Below are 23,507 nucleotides of genomic sequence, written 5' to 3'. Positions count from 1 at the left end.
AAGTTATCTCATTGCTAGTCTAACTTATCTGATTTATATTGATGCAGTTTTCTTTCTGAATTGTCTATCTTTGCATTAATATTTTTCATGGGGATTTGCACAAACTCTATACATTAAAGCTAATAATCCGGTGTTACAGTTGTTGAAAACATTTGTATCAGTTCGTTTACTTTTTCCATCTGATTGTGTTGCTTTTAGCTATTCAAATGCTTAAAAATTTTATATCATTAAATCTAGCAAAATTTGTCTTTGTGAAGAGATCTTTGAGAAGTTCTTTGTTGTTTTAAACTTGTCAAGACCTCTTTGATCTCAGTGTTTGATAAATATTCATTTCGAATAGTATTTTTGTCTTGAATCCTTTCTTTAGCAATACTACCATAGCTGCTTTCCTTTGCCCACCTTTGATTAGCGTGTCTTTATTCGTCCTTTTAATTTTAACCTTTTGGTGTAATTTTGTTTTAGGTTGTCATTTATAAGCAGCACACAATCATGTTTTGCTTCTTTTTAGCCCAGCGTGAGCATCTCTGCTTTTTTTTTTTTTTTCCCCGATAGAGTCTCTCTCTGTCGCCCAGGCTGGAGTGCAGTGGTGCGATCTTGGCTCACTGCAACCTCCGCCTCTCGGGTTCAAGTGTTCTCCTGCCTCAGCCTCCCGAGTAGCTAGGACTACAGGTGCATGCCACCATGCCCAGCTAATTTTTGTATTTTTAGTAGAGACAGGGTTTTGCCATGTTGCCCAGGCTGGTCTTGAACTCCTGGCCTCAAGTGAGCCTCCCGCCTCAGACTCCCAAAGTGTTGGGATTACAGGCATTAGCCACTGCACCCGGCCCCATCTCTGCTTTTTATTACAGAATGTCAAACATTGACTATTAGCCTAAAAACTGATGCATATGTCCTGATTTCTGGCATCTTTTTTGTATTCTCTTTTAGCTTTGCTATTTTTTTTTTTTTTTTTTTTTTTTTTTTTTTTTTTTTTTTTGAGACAGAGTTTCACTCTTGTTGCCCAGTGCAATGGCGCGATCTTGGCTCACTACAACCTCCACCTCCTGGGTTCAAGTGATTCTCCTGCCTCCGCCTCCCGAGTAGCTGGGATTACAGGCAGGTGCCCCCACCACGCCCAGCTAATTTTTTAATTTTTAGTAGAGATGGAATTTCACCATGTTGACCAGGCTGGTCTTGAACTCCTGACCTCAGGTGATCCACCCACCTCAGCCTCCATAAGTGCTGGGATTACAGGCGTGAGCCACTGTGCCCGGCCAGGTTTGCTATTTTCTTGCCTACGTCATTTTCACCATGTTTTTGTTTTCTTCATTGATGATTTGGAAGGTGGTTCTTAACCCTGGTAGTGGTTACTATTTTTGTTAATTTTTAAAATGTATTTGAATAGTTATTGTACTTTTTATTAAGATGTGGTTACCTTGAAGTTTACTAAATGTAGCCCTAAACCTATATTTCTCTAGTTGTCTCAATGAAAAAAGCATAATTTTTTTATAGCAGCCATTTAACAATTGAGTGGGTTTTTTTGTTTATTTTGTTTTGTTTTTAATCCTGTATGAAGTCCTGTCTTTAATAACATAATCTGGGGCTGTAAAGCCCAGATAATTATTATATTGTATTCACGTGATTTTTTTTCAAGATTTGGTTTTGAATTTTGCATTTGATTCAGTAACCATATTTACAACAACTATTTTCATCCAACTAAATATTTAACTGCCTTCCAGGTGGCACGATTTTTTCTTTTTCTTTTTCTTTTTTTTTTTTTTTTTTTGAGACAGGGTCTCACTCTGTAGCCCAGGCTGGAGTACAGTGGCATGGCCACAGTTCACTGTAGCCTTGAACTCCTGGGCTCAAGCAATCCACCCACCTCAGCCTCCCAAGTAGCTGGGGCCACAGGTGTGCACCACCACACCTGGCTGATTTTTGTATATTTTGTAGAGATGGGGTTTTGCCATGTTGCCCAGGCTGTTCTGGAGCTTCTGGGCTCAAGTGACCCTCCTATCTTGGCCTCCCAAGGTACTAGGATTACGGGCCTGCTCCACTGTGCCCAGCCTGGTTTTTTCAACTGGAGCATGTGTATGAGAATCACCTGGAGAGTTGTTTGTAATTTTACATTGTCTGGCTCTACATTCCACTTAGAGTTTCTAACCCTAGGGGTCTATAACAGTCTTCGCCTGACACCCACTCTGGCCTCAGCCTTGTGGTTGTAGGCTGAGAATGGCTACAGAGGGCATTGTGGGAGACAGGCTGGAGGTGGGATGAAGAAGGGCTTTGGGAAAAGGTTTCCTGGGAAGAGGGAGTGTTCCTGGTTTCCCAATCAGGCCTGATGATGATGAAAGCACCTCTTGACCCCCACCTTCACCTTCCCAATCTCCAGTTGAGAACTGCTGGTATAAGAGAAGGAGAATGAGGCTTGGAAACTAGCTTCAAATCCTCGCTGCCACCTCCTCAGTCTGTTTTTGAACAACTTGAATCTTTGACTGTCTATTTTCTCATCGGTAAAAATGGTTCTTACTTCATAGGGTTGTAATCACAGATAATCTGTAAAAGCACTTAGCACAGCGCTTGACAACAGCAAGCTCTTAATAAAAATTATTATAATTGCTATTTTATATTGACATGTCTATTGTTGTAGGGCTCCTTCTTTATGCAATTCTAATTTTTACTTCCTTCTCTTGGAGGAAATAAACATCCAGCTACTACTCCCATGCACAATCCGTTACAATTTATTTTCTCCGAAGCAATTTGCTGGCCACTGCTTTTGCAAACTGCAGCTACCCTGAAACCTTTCTGCTCACTCCTTGTTCATCAAAACCACAGCAGTGCTGTCCAGCAGAGCTTTGTGTGACAGTAGAAATGATCTATAATAGAACATGGAGCTCCAAGCACTTGCCATGTAGCTAGTGAGACTAAGGAACTGAATTTTGAATGTTAATTAATTTGAATGTAAGTAGCCACCTGTGGCTAGTGGCTACCATATTGGACAGCACAACTCTGTAGGGTTTCTTTCTTGCTTGGAACGCCATTATTAAGTTAATGGTCCATCTTACAATTAATGGCGTGTTAGAAAAGAGGAAGTTCAGTGAGAAATTATGAAATTTAATGTTAGACTTAATTTTTTATATTTGCAGCCTTTCATAAATAGCTTTGTTCTTTCCTTCAAAAATGAATATACAGTTATTCTATATAAATCCAACAAAGGTCAAGACGAAGCAGGTTTCCTGCTTAGAGCATGTCTAATAGCATAATAGCATCTATCCGTGCTACAGATGTATTGTGTTGATGAGACCTGTTTGGTTTTAGCCAGTTAAACAGAACATTTGGAGGAAGTTAAGTTCCTGGTGAATTTTGCTGATGATCAACCAGAATGAAAGTGCTTTGGAAGTTGGAGAGAGACAAAATGCAGAGTCCAATTAGGTCAGTGACTTCCACATTTATTTTTACCATGGCCACAGTATGAAATTCAGCTTACAGCATGGACTAGTATACACATATAAACATACATAATGGAAATAAAGACTTCACAAGAGCTATACTTTACCTTTATTACATGTAGCATTTTGATAGTCTGTATTTTATTCTATCCTCTTCTGTGCCACTGTGTTGTATTTTAGTCTATTTCATTTTCCATATACTGGTCAAGATTCACTAAATTGTCTTCCAGACCCACTATTGGGTTCCAATCTGCAAACACCAGATTAGGAAATGTACAGGAGCCATGTGGGTTTGAGAATCAGAGGGAAGAGGGGTGACTTGCAAGTGCTGGGCTTCAGAAACAAACAGGGCTGGAGGCTGGATTAGTTTGCTAGGGCTGCTGTCACGAAATACCACAGGCTGGATGGTTGAAACAACAGAAATGCATTTTCTCACGGTTCTGGAGGCTGGAAGTCCAAGATCAAGGTGCCTGCAAGGTTGAGTTCTTCTGAGACCTCTCTCCTTGGCTCACAGATAGCCACTCTTTCATTGCCTCTTCATGTGGCTGTCTCTCTGTGCATGAACAGTGCTCCTGGTATTTCTTCTTCCAGTCATATTGGATCAGGGCCCACTCTAATGGCCTTATTTTAACGTAATCACCTCTTTAAAGAGGTGGTTACATTCTGAGGTACTCGTGGTTGAGACTTCAACATATGAATTTTGGTGGGACACCAGTTGTGCAAAACAACAATGCAAAACTTAATACACAAGTGCGGAAGGTTCTCAGGCTCCAGAAAAAAATGGGAGTATAAAGCATGCTACAAATAAATTACTGCTATCTTAGTGAAAAGAGAAGTTGGTTACGTTCAAATCATAAATTCTGAATTTAAAATATAAATGTGTGTGCTTGCTGATATGAATATCTGATAAAAATCCTCATGCACACATTTGGCTTACCAATCAATATTTAACTCAAGGTTCACTTATCATAAATGAGAACTGGAAGTTCTTTTGCAATTGGATGGAGACGCTGTCTAGTCTCAACATGCTATTTTTGATAACACTTGAAGAAAAGACAGCATTTTCTTTGCAAACATTAACTTGCCACATCTTACAAAATTATTCCCTTGGGCCACCTGTATCAGGATGGTACTATCTCAGTTTTCCAGATATGGAACTGCTCAATTCTCTCTCTGAGGTTGCATAAAGGCACCAGTGACCCAAGCTAATGCTAAATTAAGAAATCAACTGGTTCTCATCCAATACAGCTAAACCAGATGGGCTGCCTTAGCAACTTCCAGGCCAACTCCATCTATTTTTCAACCCAAATTTAATAGATTTGTGCACTGCCTGCCTTTTTCATTTGTTAGACTCTGGAGAGAGAAAATGAACACATTTTTAATACTCCCCTTTGTAAGTATAAAATAATACCTTCCAGCTCACGGAAAATAAAATAAGTTAAATAAAAATGAAATATAGGCCATCTGTAACTCCACTACGCACTTTAAGGCTTTAGCATATTTCCTTCCAATATCTTAATGCATTCTTATAATGAAAATTATACTATATATATAGTTTTTTTATCCTGCATTACTTGCTTATGATTATATGCATTCCACTTAAATCCCTTTCAAAGCATTATTCTTTCATGGTTACTGGATAGTTCTTTAAGTGTGTCCAGTGCAAGTGGGAAGATGGCAGTCTAGGGTGAAACTTAAGCCAAGAGGGTAGTCCACAAACCAGCCAAGGTGATCCTCAGGACAGCAGACCAAGAGAAGATTCTAAACTGCTGCTTAATGAGCTGTGGGGTAGAATGCGGGGGAGGGGAGAGTTTGTTCCAGGAAATTCAGTGTACCCGAAATAGGTGGGCAAAATGAGCCATAACACATCAACTCCGAATCCTAGGCTTGTAGGCCGTGGGTGCAGAGAAATAGCTTTTCTGTTAATTCCTGCATCTCATGTGTTCTCAGCCCCACTTACTCACTCAGAAATCCCAGTCCCTTGTGAAGTCTTTCTTGAGTGTCCGGGGAAAAGTAGAGACACTTTATGTGTTTGCAACCATCAGTCTGGGCCACAGGGCTCAGTCGGCTTCTGCTTCTCTGAATTCTGTCTCAGCCATCTGTGCCCTCCTTGGAAGGGATCTCTGCTTCACCAGCCTCTACCCCATAAAGGGACACATTCAGGAAGATTCAGTCTGACCACTCATGATCTCCATCCTCATACCCTTTAATTACCCAGCAGCCTTTTCCCATGTGAGACATTCTGTGTTGGGCCCCCTTGGTTCACATAGGCAGCCTTCGCACCACTCCTCCCCTACAGTGTCACAGCTGCATTCGCTGCTCCTTTTGGAATCTCAAACTGTGTTGCCAAATCCACCTGATCACACCAAATTCCCTTCTCTTCTGGGATTAATTCTTTTTTCAAGATTCTCCCCTGCCCCCATCCCTCCTTGCAAGCCGGCTTCTGTTGGCCTCCTCTTCCTCCCTACCAACTCTACCTGACATGTCTGTCTATATCCAAACTCCAGCTGTGGGCTTGAGTCAATGCATCTTCTGCTTTGATGCCCATGTGCATCAGTTAATTCAAACCTATACCCAGAGGCTGGGGACGCCCAACATATTTGAGTCTCTGTTCTGGCCTAACTGGAACCTCTGCTACAGTGACTTAGTCCTTCCCCTTGTCAGGGAATCATAGAGCATTTCGCTATTATAAATATCACTGTAATCAACATCTGTTTGCATAAATCTCCGGTAATCATCCACATCTCTGGTCATTTCTTTCAGGAAGATTCCTAAAGGTGGAATTACGCAGCCAAAAAGTATACACATTTAAAAGGGTCTTGATCCATAGTACAAATTGCTTTTCACAAAGATGGTTCCAACTGTCACACTCACCTGCCACACAGGACAGTTGAAAAGGCACATTTGAGAATGCATTCCTGTGTTTCTAAGGGTGCGAATGAGTGGCGCCTGCACTGACTCCTGGAGTTACAGCCAGAAAGCCTCAGTTCAAACCCTGGCTTGCCAACTATGTCACTGTGGTGGGTCACTTACTTTTCTAAGACTTGGTTTTTTCTCATGTTTAATGGGACTAATGACACCTTCCCAACAGAGGTATTGGAATGAATACGTGAGAAATTGCACGCGTGAAGGTTAACTCACATCCCCTTTCAGCTCTGCTTGGAAGCTAGTTACTCTTGGAATCTAGTAAGAGTTTACATTTTAATGACTAATCTGACAACAATTCCCCCCAGCAAACTGCACCAGTGCTAGGTAAGCGGGAACAATCTTTTCTTTTCTTTCAACTAGTGAGCATGAAGGCTAAAGATGGGGGCTTCCCCAGAACCCCCAGGCCACACCACTGCCTGCCCTGCCCCCCAGATGTGGAAGGACCTGCCATGCTGATTGGGTAAGATAAAAGCCACATGGTGAACGCAAGACTTTGGGCTAACATTTTTGTTTTACGAACGGTTCCACAGTTTTGAATTCAGCTGCATACCCTACTTGCCAACCATAGCAAAGTACGAATACAATTCAGCACCTCATTAATCCCAATATTATTACATGTGTGGTTTTCATTTCACATTAATATTTATTTTTCTCAAGAGGAAGCCAGGACTAGATTAAGCGTGTTAGAGTCATCCAGTCCGAAGGTCAGCGAAGTATTGGTAGAGCGGGGGAGGCAGGGGCTTCTGGGGGAAGCAAAGACTGTGGCCGACTTTCGTTCATGGCCTGATGAGTAACACTCATTGATCATTTTTATGGACTTAAACAGTAAGTGGCTTTTTGGACTGACTAAACTAAAACCAGGGGATGCATGAACACATTTAGATTCAGCTCTGAGTCTTTGAATCTACCCATCTACTCATTCCTAGCAATCGCACCTTTAAATCACAGGAGCTTGTTAGTAGCATGTTAGCTCTAAAATGGATCTTAGAGACAACCTCCTTCCCTCTGTCTGCTTGTGTGAGATGTTTAGCATTACAGCGTTTATTGGCTGGGCTTTAAACAAAATGGAAAAGCAGTTGGAAATCAGTGGCTTAATTCTCTTCTGGAATTAAAGTTAAGTTCCAGTCTAAGAAACTACAGGAGGATACTCACATGCAGAATTTTGTTCTAATCAGACTAATAAGAGCCCTATCTCTGGAATGAAAGAACTGGGGAAGAAAAAGTTGCTTCTAATCTATAGTATATTCAGAAGAGCAAAGAAGTACTTTGAAGTTCTCTTAAGTAGGAAGAAGATAAAGTTATAATATAATGCCCAGATGACTTTTTTTCATCCTCCCTGAAACCTTCTTATTCTGCAAATATTTAGCAACTGTGAATAGGGAGGTCAGCAGAAGCATGTGAAACATTCAAGGCTGTTGCAAGCCAGAAGCTAGGTATGGGTTAGATTTGTGAGAGAGGGTTTGGACTTTTGTTCCTACCTAGCATGTGGGGTAATAGTAAAGGATTTTGAGCAGGGAGAATGACACATCTGAATAATGCTTTAGGAGGCAGGATGTGTTGGAAGCAATGTGTGGCGAGACAGGAAACGAGAAGACGCTGCAGGCTGCGAGGCCAGGTGGGGAATGTGTAAAATCATCAAGGAGAGGGCGGGTGATAAGGTTTGGCTATGACTCCACACAAGTCTCATCTTGAATTGTAGCTCCCATAATTCCCACGTGTTGTGGGAGGGACTGGTGGGAGGTAATTGAATAACGGGGGCAGTTTCCCCCATACTGTTCTCGTGGTAGTGAATAAGTCTCACAAGATCTGATGGTTTTAGAAGAAGAAACCCCTTTCGCTTGGCTCTCATTCTCTCTCTTGCCTGTTGCCATGTAAGACGTGCCTTCCACCTTCCACCATGATTGTAAGGCCTCCCCAGCCATGTGGAACCGTGAGTCCATTAAACTTCTTTTTCTTTATAATTTACCCAGTCTGGGGTATGTCTTTATCAGCAGTGTGAAAACGGCCTAATGCCTGAACTAGGCTTTAGAACTAGGAATTATCTTAATTCAGGTGCCCCCAGAAGCAGGCCCTGAGAAAGGATTCCGGTGAAAGTATGCAAGTAGTTTCTTTGGGAGGTGATTCCAATCAACACTGGTTGGGGAGAGAGGAAGTGAGAGGGAAAGAAAGCAAGTGGGTGTTAGCAAGTCAGCTACTGCTGTGGGCAATTAGAGTTCGATCCTGATGGGGAGCCCTGGGAGACTACCTAGAAGGCACCTCAGAGTTCTCCCTGCAAGAGACAAGGAAGGTGGGGATTTATTCATCAATTCCCCACCAACCATTGGTGGAGAGCTGCTTCCAGAAGCACCCCCCAGCATTCCAGATTCGCCCTGCATGTAGGCCAAATGTGCTCCAACAAAAATGCCCTTGGGAAGAGAGTTGCAGGTGTCTGCAATGAACAACCTTGGGAATGGAGAGGTGAATGTCAAGGGAATCCGGGTGGAGCAAAAACAGGGCCTCACACAGACGTCTATTTCTCCCTGGAGATACTCAGGCAGTCCTGGATCTTGTAAATGGGACTTAGCTCTCTGAGTAGTTGGGCAGAAAGATCTCTGATTTGACTTTCTTCTCTAAATTCTGTGATTCCTTCATCTTCAATAACACGCCACCCTATATGCACAGATTACATTCTTACATGTATTTAATCCCAGTTTTGAATCCAAGCCCCTTTTAATTCTACTTCATAATACACATTTCCTTGAGGAACTTGCAATTAGCATTTCTGCATACCTTTTATGGAATTATATTTTTAAAACACTTATCTAATGAGATTGCAGAAGACTGGAAATTACAGTAATGAAGGTATTAGCCAGGCATGTGATACCCAAGGTACGAAAGAAAAACATATTAAGTCAACTTGCCATAACTTACTCCAGTGAAGTTGGCAACGAGCAAGCCATCCATCTCCATCATTTACTAGAATTAATTCAAAGTCCTGCTAGGGTTCAACTGAGAAGAGAAACTTGCCAAGACTTCACGTTGGAAGCCATTCAACATGAAAACCGGCATGACGTATTTTCTCTTCTGGACTGCACAACTCAAAATTGAAGAAATTTGAGGAATTTCTAGAAAATTCCATAACAGGTCAATGACGATTTAACCCCAAGAAAAGAGAAGTGACTCTCTTAGGGAAACCGTATGTTGCTTGCATTTGTGGACCTTAAAACTGACCTTTTTGGTTTTCTTGCAGTTAGTTTATTAAGGGGGAAGGGAGTGAGAAAGTGCTAACAGCTCCCAGGACAGATTTTTCAGTGCTGAGGTCCACCCAGTGAACTCCCGAGCCAAGTAATCAATGCTTGAAAATACGTTTACATCATGGAAGTAGAAAAGCCAAACCCCAGCTGGCCTTCATGAGAGGGAATAAACGTAAAGCCCAGAACGAAAACGTGGCATTTCTTAGCGAGGTAGCGTTTTCTTCATTTTTATTGGTCCCTTTCCTTTGACCACAGTCCCTCGCAGCCCCTCAGGATCTGGTCTGGGAGGCAGGGGGCGGCTCCTGTTACTTTCACACCCAATTGGAGTGGCCTGTGGGCTGACCCAAATCTGGGTGAACTCATGTTTCATTAAACCGGTAGATAGTCATTGAGCACCTACTGAGTGCAAGGGACAGAGTCAAGCTCTTTGCTGTTGGTAAAGGTAAGTCGGCCCTGAAGGGCCTTAGAATTCGATGGGGGAAGTGAGACATAGAGAACTCTAACATAAAGTTCCAAGGATGCAGTGCTGTTGCCATGCTATAACTTCCTGTCATACTTGTAACTGTGAAAAGGATGCCGGCCGGGTGCAGTGACACACGCCTGTAATTCCAGCACTTTGGAGGCCAAGGTGGGAGGATCACTTGAGTCTAGGAGTTCAAGACCTGCCTGAGCAATGTGGCGAACCCCTGTCTCTGCAAAAGTAAAAAATCAGCTGGGTGTGGTGGCGCGTGTCTGTAGTCCCAGCTACTTGGAAGGGAGAATCACTTGACCCCAGGAGGTTGCACATGCTCTCCAGCCTGGACAACACAGTGAGACCCTGCCTCAAGAAAAGAAGAAAATAAAAATAACAATACTAGGAACTCACTTACAGAACACTTTTGGTGGTCTAGGTTCTGTGAGATAAGTATTATTGCTATCTTATTTTACAGATGTGGAAATTAAGGCACAGAGAGGTTAAGGCACTTACCCAAGTTCACACAGCCAGTTAGTGGTAGAGCCGAGATTCAAATCCAAATCCAAGCAATCTGGCTTTAGAGCCCACGTTCTTAACCACTATACTACCTACCACACAATAATTTTTTAATATTAGATTGTTCATGTATCCAGCCGTTTCTCAGTTACTTTAGAAAATTCCATGAGGTAGAGAACTTGCACTTTCATCCTTATGTTCTAGTACATGGCACATAGAGTCTGGTCCCAGGATAGTCATTAAGATCTTTTTTTGTTTGTTTGTTTGTTTTTGAAACAGAGTCTTGCTCTGTTGCCCAGGCTGTAGTGCAGTGACATGATCTCGGTTCACTGCAACCTCTGCCTCCATGTTCAAGCAATTCTCCTGCCTCAGCCTTTCGAGTAGCTGGGATTAAGGTGTACACCACCACACTCAGCTAACTTTTGTATTTTTAGTACAGAGTTTCACCATGTTGGCCAGGCTGGTCTGGAACTCCTGACCTCAAGTGATCCACCCGCCTTGGCATCCCAAAGTGTTAGGATTACAGGCGTGAGCCACTGCACCCGGCCTCATTAAGATTCTTAATAAATATTTATTGAACCAATGAATGAATGAACTTAAAGCCCTGTTGAGGCTCTATAGCTGTTTAGAGAAGGAAAAAAAAATGACATTTAATCACAGGCATGAGGGAAGGCTGCCTGGAGGAAGTGGTATTTAGCCTCTGCCTTGACTGGCAGATAGGGCCCATGGAGGTAGAAGGACATCTTTCAATTCCATGCTGCAGATGCAGACCTTTGGTCAGTTGGAAGGCCTGCAGCCTGTAACTTGGCAGGCCTGCTTCTCAGAAGAAATGGGCATTCCATGGCCGAGTACCTAAGCAATGGGTCTAACTGCCTCCACAGGCTCTGGAGACAGAGTGAGAGGACGGATGCCCTGCAGATGGAGCACGGAGCATCTGGGAGGCCAGGGAGTGTGACACTGTACCACCTGGCTGTGCTGGGCTGGGTCCCACCCTGGAGCCCCGGGGCTCTGGGTGACCCGAGCAGAGGTCTGCTTGTCTGCGGGATGTAAGCACAGGGGAAGGGCCCCACAGGCCACTTCTGGCTCTGCCCAGATCCGAGCAGCTGCCACTGAAGGGAAGCACCTGTCAGAGTGCATTTCATGGAGGGAACTGGCTGGGTGGGGGCGTGGCGTGCCTGGTGGAGCCCATATAGTGGTGGGGGTGGGGGTATATTCGGCAGCAGAGAAGGGCATGGGCAGATTGAAAAAGCCCAGGCAGTGTCCAAGCCAGAGAGCGGTCACACCTGTTGAGACCGGAGGAGCACTTGATGGGGTCTTCCTTGGATGGGTAACTTTGGAAATCTGACCCCAAGGGCATTTCATATCTTGGTAACAAAGGGAGCCACTCACAGGGGGCCTTTGGAGAATCCAGTCAGGGTCTGAGGCCACCCTGAATGGACTCCAGGGGCTGCTAACTGGACTGTGTGAGCTCCGTTGACAAACAACCCAAGTGGAATTGTTTCTGGATTCATAACGTGGTAAGGTTGCTGGACAGACGATGCGGGCTCCACTTAGCTGTTTCTCTCCCTATTCCTAGGCAGGATTCTGTGAACTACTGTGGAGAGGTGGATCTCAGCGTGAAATGGTCTTTCACGTGTAGGAAGCAGCAGGAAATGGAACTGGAAAATCCCAGACACAAAATATAGGCTACATAGTTTTAATTTCCTATTTGATGACTTCACAGCTTGGCAATATCATAAAGCCAGGGCAGGGCAATTGGAGAGAACTAAGATCTTCAAACCAATTCCACAGTCCCAGCCTCTGATCACATCCTCTCTCCCGCTGTCCACAGCAACGATCTCAAACTTTCACAACACGCCTTAAAGTCCTCTCCTTTCAGTTTGCGTGACTTCCTCACACTTCTCCTTCATGTCCCCTGCTCCCGCCACCCCCCAGTCAGACAGGTTCTTTCTGCCTCCTATCCTCATGATCTCTCAGACGGGACTGTCCACCTCCCATCCTCCTGGGCCTTGCAGCCCTTCCCTTCCCAGCCCCTCATTTCCTGATTCCCCTGTGTCTTCAGCCCCCAGCCCTCCTCTGCCTTTTATTCATCTAGGATAGAAACACTATCCTATTTTCTCTGTTGCCCAGGCTGGAGAGCAGTGGCGTGATCTCGGCTCACTGCAACCTCCACCTCTGGGTTCAAACGATTCTCATATCTCAGCCTCCTGAGTACTTGGGATTACAGGTGCCCGCCACCACACCAGGCTAATTTTTGTACTTTAGTAGAGACGGGATTTCACCATGTTGGCCAGGTTGCTCTCAAACTCCTGACCTCAAGTGATCCACCCGCCTCGGCCTCCCAAAATGCTGGGATTACAGGAATGAGCCACCGTGCCCAGCCTCAAACCCTCTTTTTGCTCCCTCTCCCATCTTGCCAGGGCCAATTTTTTCCTTTCCTTTCCATCCACTTTATTATGATCTTTGCTTCTCCCTTCCCATTCATTATGCAAACCACTGCACTTTTCCTTCAGCCCCTGGCAAGCCCCTACAACTACTCACACACAAGCAGTAAGGGCCAAATCCAGTTCACACCACAGTGCTGGCCCTGCCTCTTCCCCACGACTCTCTGCCCCCCACTTGCCCAATGCCGTCCTCTCCTTGGGTCTCTCCTAATCTTCGATTTCTCATTCTTAGTCTTTTTCATGTCAACTGGGCAGTGAAAAATAATCAAACTTTTCAAAAGGGAAATTTTTATGAGAACTTCAAAGAAAATAATATATTGATATGAGGATATGAACACAATCCAAACCTAACGTCCTCCTTATTGCAGAACTTATCTAGTGAAATGAGAAAATAATTTTTAGGAAAGCATCTGAAACAAAGAGATTAAAATGTCAAAAGTTATCAAAGGTGCTCCAACTGTTTCACACAAAAAAGTTTTATTTATTTTTATTTTATCTTATTTTATTTTATTTTTGAGACACAATCTCGCTCTGTCGCCCAGGCTGGAGTACAGTGGTGTGATCTCGGCTCACTGCAGCCTCTGCCTCCTAGGTTCAAGCGATTCTCGTGCCTCAGCCTCCCGTGTAGCTAGGACTACAGGCACACGCCACCACACCTAGCTAATTTTTGTATTTTTAGTAGAGATGGGATTTCACCACATTGGCCAGGCTGGTCTCCAACTCCTGACCTCAAGCTATCCACCTGCCTCAGTCGCCCAAAGTGCTGGGAATATAGGGGTGAGCCACTGCGACCAGCCACATAAAAGTATTTTAATAACTTACCTAAGTTGTGAAATTCAAGACTCTGAGCATAGTTGAGCAAGTTTTATTGATATTAGAGAAGCAAAAGGAATAATATTTTAAACTCTATTGTTGGTACTTGAAAAAAGTCACTGAAATGACAAATATTTACAGGAAAACTTTATTGCCTGATAAAAAGAATAGAGCTTCTTCTGGGTTCAGTGGCTCACGCCTGTAATCCCAACATTTGGGGAGGCCAAAACAGGAGGGTCGCCTGAGGCCAGTAGTTCAAGACAAGCCTGGGGAACATAGCGAGACCCCATCTCTACAAAAACCAAATTTTAATTAGCCTGGCGTGGTGGTACACACCTGTAGGGAAGCTGAGGTGGGAGAATCGTTTGAGCCTAGGAGGTCAAGGCTGCAGTGAGCTGTGATTGCATCACTGTACTCTGGCACTCCATTCTAGGCAACAGAGTGAGACCTTCTTGTCTCTTAAAAAAAAAAAAAAAAAAAAAAAAGAACTTGAGTCAAAATTTTAGAAATCTTTCTGGATATTTTAAATTGAAAATAAGCCAGTGCATTCAATTATCTATGGATGGTGCACTAAACATATAAATCAGGTCAAACAGAGATTGTTCCCTGGGCACATAAGCCAAATCTAGTCTGCTCCCTAATTTTGTACAGCCTGTGAACGAAAGAAGAAAAATATTTGTTGACAAGTGAAAATTATCTAAAATTCAAATTCCAGTGTCCACAAATGAGTTTTATTGGAACACAGCACACCCATTCTTTTCTATATTGTCTGTGACTGCTTTCTCACTACCACAGCAGAATCGAGTAGTTGCTACAGACACCGTGTGTCCTGCAAATGCTAAAATATTTACCTGCCACCTCATTACAGAAAAATTTTAACGATCCCTGACATAAAAGATTTAAATAAATTCAATTCAATAAATTTTGTAATGCACTACCATACAAAAATAATAATTTGAAATAATTAAATAGAACATCTGTAAATTAAAGTAATGAAAATAGGAAGAACATTTGAATCTCCTGAGGCAGCCTGTAGGGCCCAAGCTACAGAAGCATTTTTTGTTTTTTGGTTTTATTACTTTTTTTTTTTTTTTTTTATGAGATGAAGTCTCGCTCTGTCGCCCAGGCTGGAGTGCAGTGGCAAGATCTACAACCTCCGCCTCCTGGGTTCAAGCGATTCTTGTGCCTCAGCCTCCAGAGTAGCTGGGATTACAGGTACCTGCCACCAGGCACCACTAATTTTTGTTTTTTTTGTTTTTTTGTTTGTTTGTTTGTTTGTTTGTTTGTTTTTAGCAGAGATGAGGTTTCACCATGTTGGCCAGGCTGATCTCAAACTCCTGACCTCAGGTGATCCTCCTGCCTCAGCCTTCCAAAGTGCTGGGATTACAGGCGTGAGCCACCATGCCTGGCCTAATTTTTGTATTTTTAGTAGAGACAGGGTTTTGCCATATTGGCCAGGCTGGTCTCAAACTCCTAAGCCCGCATGATCCACCCACCTTGGCCTCCCAAAGTGCTGGGATTACAGGCATGAGCCACTGCGCCCAGCCAATGTGTGGTGGTGCACGCCTGTAATCTCAGCTATTCAGGAGGCTGAGGCAGGAGAATCACCTGAACCCAGGAGGCGGAGGTTGCAGTGAGCTGAGACAGTGCCACTGCACTCCAGCCTGGGTGACAAAGTGAGACTCTGTCTCAAAAAAAAATAAAAATCAACAAAAATTTACAAATTATTAGAACTATTTGATGAATGATGCAATAAGCAGTTTTATGATATTTAAACATATAACATTTAGAGAATAAAAATTTTTATGTATTTTCATTTTACTATATTATGTAATATGTACCAATATGTCCAAATATGTCTTTATCTCTATCTACATATATTATATTTCTATATCCATATTTCTATATTACTATACCTGTTATGGATTTTGACCATTGCCCCCAGGCACAACTAACATTCCATACTAGTTTTTCTGTCCTGGCCTCACCTTTTGGATGGCACACATGAAATTGACTTCCCAGCTCTGACTTTGGCGCTCATCAAGAACTGTTCCAGTTCTCCCCTGCAGCTGGCTGCAATGCTTTGAGTCACACCCCTTTTAATTCAGCACAGGCCTCAGGACCTTCCTTCCCTGGCACAGCAGTGGGGAACACGCCCACTTCTCTCGCCTGTGTCAGTCTCGGCAGGGCCTGGGTAGTTAAAGGAAGCCTGTTCTCACCCTTGCTGCCTCTATCAAAACTTGCTGCCTAGGAAGCGTCCGAACTCTTAGCCAATATGCTCTTTTCCCAAGGGCCATTTTCATTTCATGTCTTGACTTCAGTCGCAGAAGGAAAAGCTTTATTCCTTTATAGAAGAATTTCAGGCATCAAAGGCAGGTGGGGAAGAATTTTTGGGAGCTGAGGAGTCTAGAATGTGAATGTTTTATGAGTCCACCTGCAGATCAAAAGAGAAGAAAACTAATATATTCTTTTTCCAAAGGGGGAAGGAGAAGTTCCTCTACATTCTTTGGTGTGTGTTTTATTATTTTAATAGATGGTGTGAGTGTGCAGGCTTCAGGGAGATGAAACTGCTGTCTGATACATCACTGGTTATGTTATGGAGTGTAAAGTCATGCAATTTAATGGAAAAAAGGCAGCTTGGAAAGATATCTGTGTAAGCCAGCTTTAAGAGGTCATACATCTTAATACTGATTGATAAACTGACCATGACTTGAAACAAACATGTCTGAATCTTCAATAGGCCATACAATAAAAAACAATAGCTAACATTAACTAGCTGCTTCTTTTGTGCCTGGCATTGTGCTCAGTATTCTACATACACTGTCTCATTTAATGCTTGAGACAAATTTTGGAGGTAGGTACTGTTTCATTTTTATTTTTATTTTTTTGAGACGGAGTTTCGCTCTTGTTGCCCAGGCTGGAGTGCAATGGCGTGATCTCAGCTCATCACAACCTCCACCTCCTGGGTTCAAGCGATTCTCCCACCTCAGTCTCCAAAGTAGCTGGGATTACAGGCATGTGCCACCACACCCAGCTAATTTTGTATTTTTTTTTTTTTTTAAGTAGAAATGGGGTTTCTCCATGTTGGTCAGGCTGGTCTCAAACTCCCAACCTCAGGTGATTCACCCACCTTGGCCTCCCAAAGTGCTGGGATTATAGACATGAGCCATCGCACCTGGCTGTAGGTACTGTTTTTAATCCCCATCTGCATATTTTCCAGCATGCTGGTATTCTCTTTTTCAATCTTTTTTTTTTTTTTTTTTGAGACGGAGTTTTACTCTTGTTGCCCAGGCCGGAGTGGAATGGTGCAATCTCAGCTCACCGCAACCTCCGCCTCCTGGGTTCAAGTGATTCTCCTGCCTCAGCCTCCTGAGTAGCTAGGATTACAGGCGTCCACCACCACGCCCGGCTAATTTTTGTATTTTTAGTAGGGACAGGTTTTTGCCATGTTGGCCTGGCTGGTCTTGAACTCCTGACCTCAGGTGATCTGCCTGCCTCGGTCTCCCAAAGTGCTAGGATTACAGGCATGAGCCACCATGCCTGACCTTCAATCTCTCTTCTTAACCCACCCTGGGCCCATCTGGGCTCTGCTCTGTGCCCTGGACTCCCTTATCCTTGGATTCTGTTTGAGTTCAATCAATGGGAGCGACCACAGGTTATTGAAGGGTGGGAGGAAGGAGACAGAGAGCTTGGGCTATTTCTTCCCAGCTCTCTTCCTGCTCCATCTGCCTGGCTGTGGCAGCAGCTGTCTCCCTGTACAACTGTAGCTTCTGTCAGTCATCTCCTCTACATAGCTCTGGCTCCTACTTGAAGCTGGTATCATCATTTCTTCTCCTTCCCTTTTCCAACCCAGGGGGAGCAAGAGCTTCCAGGTGCTGCTAGTCTCTGGGTGCTCTGACATCTCTTGGTTTCTTTAACCCTGCCCACACCTCCATAAATATTCTCTTCGTCAAACTGTCTTCACAGATCCCAGCTAAGTGTACCTTCTGTTTCCTGCTGGAACCCCGACTATTAAGTAATATTTGACCTCAGAACAATCTGCTTTGGGTCCTTTTCACTCAACTTCTATACTTCCTGCCTTCTTCTAAATGCTATATTTTTGTTTATTTGTTCTGAAACTTCGGTTTGGCTTTATTTGAGGGGAGCTGATTGTATTAGTTCGTTTTCATGCTGCTGATGAAGACATACCCGAGACTGGGCAATTTATAAAAGAAAGAGGTTTCTTGAACTTACAGTTCCACTTGGCTGGGGAGACCTCATAATCATGACAGAAGGTGAAAGGCATGTCTCACACAGTGGCAGACAAGAGAAGAGAGCTTGTGCAGGGAAACTCCCATTTTTAAAACTATCAGATTTCATGAGACCCATTGACTATCATGAGAACAGTATGGGAAAGACCCGCTCCCGTAATTCAATCATCTCCCACTGGGTCCATCCCACAACTCGTGGGAATTATGGGAGCTACAAGATGAGATTTGGGTGGGGACACAGAGTCAAACTATATCACTATTTTACACATAAAGTTACTGATTTTCCAGGTGGGTGCAGATTATTTTGACCTTTGGCTATAGAAACTGTCTTCTATAGTTGTGTATACATATTCGTGAACATATTTATTCATGAATTTTGATCCTTTCCACGGGATTACTCCTTCTTATGCATGAGTATGTTATAATATAATTTTATAGATGAATAAGTGTCTTTCTGTTTGGGTGAATTAATGCACGTTTGCAATGAGGGCAGAGATCAGAAATAGGGGCTTGGGCTGGGTGCAGTGGCTCTCACCTGTAATCCCAGCACTTTGGGAGGCCGAGGTGGGTGAATCGCTTGAGATCAGGAGTTGGAGATCAGCCTGGGCAACATGGCGAAACCCCACCTCTACTAAAAATATAAAAAGTAGCTGGGTGTGGTGGTGTACCCCTGTAACCCCAGCTACTTGGGAAGCTGAGGCATGAGAATTACTTCAACCCGGGAGGCAGAGGTTGCAGGGAGCCGAGATGGCACTGCTGCACTCCATCGTGGGCAACAGAACGAGACTCTATCTCAAAAAAAAGGAAAGAAAGAAAGAAAGAAAGAAAGAAAGAAAGAAAGAAAGAAAGAAAGAAAGAAAGAAAGAAAGAAAATAAATAGGGGCTTGAAGTGCAGCTTCACACTGGCTCCCAATTTCTTAGAGGTTAAATAAAAAAATACATTTAAATACTTGTCCTGGGATCTAAATCCCTAGACATAACTTGGTATCAAATAATGTATAAGACAACCACACACATAGTAGATTTTCAATATTACATTAGCATAATCCAATTTTTCTTTCCCCAACCCTCATGATTCATGTTTTCTTAGCCACTGGAATTCTTACATGCCATTTCCAAGTAGATAGGATTGAATTTTTTTAACTGTAGTGTGACTAAGCAAAGATAGCTTCTTATTAGTGTTACATTGCTCTAGGTACCAACTCACCACCTGAGTCACGTTCTACCATGGGCATGTATATGTTAAGATAATTGTGGCTTATCAAAGTCCTATTTTAGATTTTTGTTTCCTCATCACAGGCCCGGGAAACAAACAAACAAAAACCACAGGTTATAAGAGTGCCCAAACATAAGTCTGAATTATGCTTTTGAAGAGGTATTTGATTTCCATCAAAAACAATCAACTTAGTAATTAAACATTTATATACGTTTCTCTTTTTTTTGAGACAGGGTCTTGCTCTGTTGCACAGGCTGGAGTGCAGTGGCGCTATCATAGCTCATGATAGCCTCCAAATCCTGGGCTCAAGTGATCCTCCCACCTCAGCCTCTCAAGTAGCTGGGACTACAGGCGCACGCCACCACACCAGTTAAATTTTTTCTTTTATAGAAACAAGGTCTTGCTATGTTGCCCAGGCTGGTCTCGAACTCCTGGGCTCAAGTGGTCCTCCTGCCTCAGCCTCCCAAAACACTTGGGATCACAGGCATGAGTTACCATGCTTGGCTCTATATACTTATTTTAAAGGGGTTTTTTTTTTGGTTTTTTGTTTGTTTGTTTGTTTGTTTTTTGCACTTAACTCACTTAAATGAATAATTAACACTTAAATGAATAATTCCATAAGAAAGTAGCATTTTAATGTTATTTTACAGATTGAATACATAGCAGAGTTACTCAGGTAGAAGGTAATTACAAAATACAGCTCTTATTTTATAGATATTAGGGATGCATCCCAGCAAGGATCTCAAAATCTCAAAGAAGATCTAAGATCTCAAAATCCTGCTGCTGGTTTCTGCCTGAAAATTGGGGACAGAGTTTCATTTTTTAGGTTACACTTTCAATGCCTGTTGAAATGCAGATAACACCACTGGAAGGTATTAGTCTTGGATTTGGTGGCATGAAACAGAAAACCCAAAATAGCAGTGGCTTAAACCCTTAAAAGTTGATTTTTTCCCTCATGTATAGTAAATCCAGAAGCAGGCAATCCAATGTTAGGAGGGAAGTTCCATGGTCATCAAGAGCCCAAGCCCTTTTAGTCTTTTTGCTTTATCATTCTAAGTATGTACGTTCTACCTCCAAGTTCCACTTGGAGTCCAAGATGGCTGCTGGAACTCAAGCTGTCATATATGTATTCTGGCCAGCAGAAAAGATTAAGAGGAAAAGGCAAAAGGTACATGCCAGCTCCTATCCCCTTTTAAAGAAGCTTCCTGAATATCCCATCCAACCACTTCTCTTTACACCACATCCGTCAACCCTAGCTGCAAGGTAGATTGGGTAATGTAGTCTTGCCGCTGGTTCCATTGCACTCTGGAATAAAACTAAGATTCTGTACCTAAGAATGTAAGATAATGAATTGTCTTGACCACAGAAAGGTAACATTTTCAACTTTCATTAGTCATTTATGCATTAGTGGACATAAGGGACCTGAATAAATTACTTTAAGAGAGTAGAAAAGCACTGGGATCTGAGAAGAGTAGGAAAAAAAAGGGAGCAAAACTGGACTAGGGAAGGAAAGTTTGAGAAGGGATTCAGTGTTTGATACTTACTAGTTACTCAAGAATTTGTGGAGGGAAGGAGGAAGAGATAGAGAAAGGAACAAAGGAAGAAGGAAGAATTGCTCTTTGGAAAATGCTTTGGAGGTAGAGACCTTGTTGTACTGATTTTTCTATTTCTAGAAGCTCCCAGCTCAGGCTCTTGCCATCCAAGTACCTTTGGATGTAAAGTCTTTCTTTGAGATCTGATACATTTTGCTCTGCCTTGATGATGTTACATCATTTTGTCATTTTGTTTACATCATTCTCCCCCACTAAATCATGCATGCTTCGTGGAATCAATATGGCCCCCAAGAGGGCAAAACTTGGTTCCTGGGAGGGAAGGTACAAAAATCTTAGGTATGACAATGGTTGCTGGCCCTCCAAAAGGCCACAAATATAAAAACAGATACGCAGTGTATCTGTGGATTTAAAATTTCATGGGTGCGTGGGGTTTGATTAGGGTACAAAAAGGTCTAAAGAGGCTCCTTAGGGGGGCAATAATGAAAAAAGGTTGAGAAACATTGCACTAAACTATGAGTTCCTTGAGGTCTGGAAAGAAATCTCACTCATTTTTGTTCCCAGAACCTAATATGGTACCTGGTACCCAGTAGGTAAGTGAATGTTGAATCAATGCACAAAAGTCCTGAGGGATAGCTTGATAGGGAAGTATTCAAAGAGACAAAGAAATATTTTGTTAATATCACAGTTTGGAGCTGGCCCTAACCCCTCCCCTCACCAACTATGCCAGACAGCAAATGGACTCCATCTGCCCATCTCTGAATGAACACATTTCATTCATCCTGGTACATAGGTTGATGGAAAGATAGTTGATAAAAGAGAGAACAAAGATGAAGGCAGCATTTAAGCAGGAGAAAATGAGTGAAAAAGAAATATTAGTTATAGGCGGGGAGCGGTGATTCACACCTGTAATCCCAGCACTTTGGGAGGCCGAGGCGGGCGGATCACAAGGTCAGGAGATCAAGAACAGCCTGGCCAACATGGTGAAACCTTGTCTCTACTAAAAATACAAAAATTAGCTGGGCATAGTGGTGCGTGCCTGTAATCCCAGCTACTAGGAAGGCTGAGGCAGGAGAATCGCTTGAACCCGGGAGGTGGAGGTTGCAGGGAGCCAAGATCATGCCGCTGTACTCCAGCCTGGCTACAGAGTGAGACTCCATCTCACCAAAAAAAAAAGAAAAGTAAAGAAAAGAAAAAAAGAAATATTAGTTATAAAAGTACCAAAAGAATGGAGAAGAAAAGGCCAAAGTATGGAATGTGGAAAAATTTCTATCCCCATCTATTTCTTTATTTTCCTATTCTCTCTTCTATTTTAGTATTTATTTTTTCCCTCAGGAAGGCATGGAAACTTCAAAAATCATTGGTCTTTTGCAATACTGAAGCAAATCTGAAAGTTATTTATCACAATAATATGATATTATTTGAAGCAGAAGGTCCCAAGATTTTTGGAGTTTTGATGTGTAATTGTTTGAACATATGGACTAAATGCAGATTGTATATAAATAAATATACCACACAACTGACAGATGTTTTGCCATCCTGTAGAAATAACCTAAAATGAAGCACCTTGTGTGGGGCTTTACAATTTCTTTTTTTTTTTTAATGAAAGCATAAATGAATTTATTTATTTTCTTCATTTCTGGCTTTGCAATTTTGATCATATTTTTGATCACATTTTTATCACCTTCATTTTGCTTTATGGCCAAATATTTATTGTATGGATAGATCTTTTTTTTTTTTTCTTTTGAGACAGGGTCTCACTCCATAACCAGGCTGGAGTGCAGTGACATGATCAGGCTCACCAAAGCTTCAACTTCCCAGGTTCAAGCAATCCTCCCACCTCAGCCTCCCAAGTAGTTGGGACTATAGGCATGTGCTGCCATGTCAGGTAATTTTTTTTTTTTTTTTTCGCATTTTGGTAAAGATGATGTCTCACTATGTTGCCCAGGCTAGTCTCGAACTCCTGAGCTCAAGCAATCCTCTCACCTTGGCCTCCCAAAGTGCTGGGATTGTAGGTGTGAGCCACTGCACCTGGCCTTGGATATATCATATTTTGTTTATTGATTCATTACTTGATAGAAATTTGGGGCGTTTCTACTTTTTGGCTATTATAAATAATGATGCTATGAACATTTATGTGCAAGTTTTTGGGTGGACATACGTTTTCATTTCTCTTGGGTATATACCAAAGAGTAGAATTGCTGGATCACATGGTAATTCTATCTGTAACCTTTTGAGGAATTGCTAGAGTGTTTTCCAAAACAGCTGCATCATTTTACATTCCCTCCAGCAGTGTATGAGGGTTTTAGTTCCTCCATATTCTCACCACCACTTGTTATTACCTCTCCTTTTAACTATAGCCACCCTAGTGGGTGTGAGGTGGTATCTCATTGTGATTTTGATTTACATTTCCTTGATGGCTAATGATCATGAGTAACTTTTCACATGCTTAATGTCCATTCTCTTCTTTGGATAGATGTCTAGTTAGATCCTTTCCCCATTTTAAAATTAGGTTGTCTTTTTATTATTGAGTTGTAAGAATTTGTTGTCTTTTCTAGACACACGTTCCTTACCAGATATATGGTTTGCAAATATTTTCTCTCATTTTTTGGGCTGCCTTTTCATTTTCTTGATGCTTCTCTTTGAAGCACAATAGTTTTTAGTTTTGATAAAGT

This window comes from Theropithecus gelada, chromosome X (genome assembly GCF_003255815.1).
Source record: "Theropithecus gelada isolate Dixy chromosome X, Tgel_1.0, whole genome shotgun sequence".
NCBI lineage: Eukaryota > Metazoa > Chordata > Mammalia > Primates > Cercopithecidae > Theropithecus > Theropithecus gelada.
This window is presented reverse-complemented; position numbering follows the sequence as displayed.